At 46.7% G+C, this 3,618-nt stretch overlaps 2 pseudogenes; both read left to right on the top strand.

Moving 5' to 3' along the window:
* Positions 1-439: 439 nt before the first annotated feature.
* Positions 440-2,131, top strand: LOC144157774 (uncharacterized; annotated as a pseudogene).
* A 10-nt stretch (positions 2,132-2,141) lies between these two features.
* LOC144159878 (uncharacterized) lies at positions 2,142-3,296 on the top strand (annotated as a pseudogene).
* The last annotated feature ends 322 nt before the right edge of the window (positions 3,297-3,618 follow it).

The raw sequence follows: 3,618 nt of genomic DNA, 5'->3' as shown, positions 1-3,618 counted from the left end.
TCACTGCACATTTGAAAAACTGCCTAATGAAGGACAAGAAAAGCAAGTGTGACCTGGCAGCAAAAACATTTATCCACTACGTACAGGACAACCCCATAAAAGAAGAGCACAAAGAAAAAAATGTAGCGTCTATAGAGCTAATTTCTGAACATGAAAACTTGAACTAACAAAAGATGCACGCACATTAGGAATTCTATAAGGGTGGCATTATGAGGGGTGGAACGAACAGCGTTCTAGTAACTCGGCGCGACGAGAGAGGGCGTGCGAGATTGTAGACCGACCTTCGCCGCCTGTTTGGCCTGTTCGCCGCCAACTAGCACTAGTTCTCGCACGCCTGCCAGCGCGCGTTTGAGCTGCTGACTCCTTCGCCGAGAAGCGCGTTAATATTTGCTTTGCTTGCGTGCATTATGATCGGCCAAAAGCCTTATGCCGTTGCACGATGATGAAGTGCTTTGAGCCTCTCTGCAACACCGGCTACAAGTCGTGTGACACGAAGTATTCACTCTTCAAACCTCCGAATGATGAAGCGGGAGATGAAGCGTGGAGGCGGGCGATACCGCGCAAAGACAGAGTGCTCCAGAAGAATGACCTTGTGTGTGAGCGACATTTTGCACCACATTTCATTCTCAGGACTTGGAGTGCTGAAGTTGACGCCCGGGTGCTCATGTCGGGTACGAGAAGGGCGGGTCTCGCGAAAGGTGCGGCGCCGACTATTTTCGAAGGGGCGCCGAAATACTTGTCGAAGAAAGTAAAGAGCCCTCGGAAGCCGGTACGGCGACAGTCTCGTGCTGTTGCTCCCCGCTGTACTGTTCCGAAGTCTAAGAGCTCCTGCGAAGTTGAATCGGTGCGTTCTGGCGGTGCTGACGGAGCGCCAACGACTGATGGCGCTGCAACAAGCGTTGTCGACGGTTACGGCTGTGAAGTGTAGAATACGGTCGCAGACCAAAGCAAGACCCCGTTCGAAATTTTCTTCAACTCTGCTCCTAGCATGTGACTTTCTGGACCATCGTGGGCAGCTCACCGAATCGACGTCGAGGGAATCAAGGACGTTCTATTCAATGACGCTTGCATTCGGCACAGTGGTGCGTCCAGTGCCGTTTTTACGAAGAAGACACTGCACGTAAAACGCGACATGTCTGTTCACGCATAGGTTTTGGGTAAGCCAGTTGAATGCAGCACTGTTGGTATCAATTCATTTGCCAGTTCAGTTTCCGAAGTAGACGCAATGTTAACTGCTGTTGATAACGTGAGTGTTTGTTGTGGAGGGCCTAGTTTGGAAAGTTTTCCTACCGTGCTTCCGGAGTGTGCCTCTGTCGATTGCCAAGGAAAATGAAGGCACAATAAGTGCCCATCAGTGACAACTGGAGGTGGTTTTTGGAGGCCATGCAGTGGTCTCTCAGACACTCTTAGGATACATGCTGAGCGACAAGCTATGAGGATTAAACAGAAGCGCCCTTTGAAACGCATTCAATTTCCACCACTCCGCAGAATTACATTGCCTGCGCAGCATGAAAGACTCGATGCCTTGCGCTTTCCCAGAGCTGCGCTGCGACACTCGCGAGCGAGGTTTTTGAAGCGCAACAAGCTTTTGACGAAACAGCTTGAGGAGAGCAAGATGGCAATGATGAAAATACAAGATGAAGATGTCGCAGAGAAGTTGCAAGCTCTTGATATGCGACCAGCTCAGCTACTTCCTCTAAAGGAATGTATTTCTGCTGCCAAGTGCCCGGCAAAAACAAACAGAAAATACGCAGACGATTGGCTTCTACTGTGCCTTCTTCTAAATATACGAAGCCCTGCAACAAATTCCTTCTTGCGAGGCAATAACATATAACCCCTTCCTTGTGTATCCACAATTAGGAAGTACATTAGTATGGTTGGCCTCAAATGTGGATATGGTGAGGATTTTTTTAAAGCTTTTAAGGTGAAAGTCTCAAAGAAAACGTTTTTCCAAAAGAGGGGAATGCTCATTTTTGACGAGATACATGTCAGAAAAGAGATGACCGTCTGCTCTCAAACGATGACCTATCCTGGCCTTGTTGATAACGGAGAGCAGGGTGTTCAAAGCAATGAGCTTGCTGATCATGGTCTCGTATTTGCCTTTTCTCCTTTTGGCGAGGGCTACTTACAGCCAGTAAATTATGTTAAAAATGAGAGTGAAGCTTGCCACCCAACGTTTCAGCAATTCTGTCGCAAAAGGAATACAGTTTTATGCTCGCAGAGGTGAAACTCGGCTTTGTTATGCAGAGGCAACAGTCGAGTTTACACTTTTTCTTAATAACCTATTTGATGCCCTCAACCGCCGCTTCCCAAGAGAAGGTCTCACTCTGGGATGCAAGGACTTTTTAGTCATTGAGAGTGCCTCCAAGTGGCTCGACGAGTGGGAACAAAAAGTTGTTAATGGGGACATTCCGAAGGACTTTTTTCTGACCCCGTCAACTGCAGAGGCACTGCGAGTTACATTGAAATCCGTTCTAGAGCTGTCCCGCTGCCTGTTGACGGAATGCAATTTCAAATATGTCCTCACGTCGAAAATGAACCAAGACGTCTTGGAATGCTTTTTTGGTATAACAAGGCAGGCAGGAGGCCAGAACGACCATCCTACATTTCCAACTTTCTTGCAGCTCTATCGGATGCTGTCTCGGTATTCTTTGCTGAAGCCCCCACAGTTTGGTAACTGTACAGCCGCTGAAAGCAGCCAGTCTGCTTTTGTGACTTTGGCCGACATTAGAGGCATATAGAATAGTTCAGCTGCAGAACGGCCAAAAACGTTGGAAGAGCTGAGAGATAAGCTGGATGGCCTGATCAGCCAAGGAAACTGGGAATGTGAAGATGTGTTCGATCACGATGATTGTGAAGCAACTGTGGTCGACTGCCTTATCTATTATGTCACCGGATTTGTAACCAGGAAGCTGGCCAATAAGACATCGTGTGTCGTTTGTAAGGAAGCACTCAAAGGACACCGAGGCTTCTCAAAAGCAGCTGAAGCGGAACTTGTGAACTGCAACACCGGAGGAACACTGACGCATCACAATGCACACCTTTTCCAGCTTTTTAGAAACATTGAGGAAGAGTTTGCAAAATATGCAGACCAGAGGGATGTGTATGATAAGACGACAGATGCTGTACTGGCACATTTTAAGTTTACTTTCCCCTGCAATTTCCACAAGGAAGATATATTGGCCAAGTTGCTTCATTACTACGTTTGTTTGCGCATGCGCTAATACTGCAAGCAGTTAAGGGCCAAGAACGAGAAGAAAAGTCAGGATTTGCGAAAACTGTCAAAGCTTGTTTGATTCCGTACCTCTGGAAGCAATTGTGAACAATTTTGGCATTGTATTTGTCTTGTATTTACATTGTATTTCTCTGGAAACTTATGTGAACGACTACTTTGTAATTCATTGAGTCAAAAGAAGCGCTTTCTATTGAATGTTTTGAGCGTTTTGGTGGACAATGCACGGTCAAATAAATAATCGCAGCCTTGTACTTATCTTCAGACATGGAAAACAAGTTCTAGTGAAGATGTCTTGCCCAAGACTGTGCATATCTCCTTGGTGGTTATGTAAAACAGCTGGCCCATCATTTTCTCTATCAGTCGACATGTGGTCACTAGATTGC

Source organism: Haemaphysalis longicornis, unplaced genomic scaffold (genome assembly GCF_048455015.1).
Source record: "Haemaphysalis longicornis isolate Haplotype H1 unplaced genomic scaffold, Haemaphysalis longicornis Haplotype H1 scaffold_10, whole genome shotgun sequence".
NCBI classification, from domain to species: domain Eukaryota; kingdom Metazoa; phylum Arthropoda; class Arachnida; order Ixodida; family Ixodidae; genus Haemaphysalis; species Haemaphysalis longicornis.
This window is presented reverse-complemented; position numbering and strand designations above follow the sequence as displayed.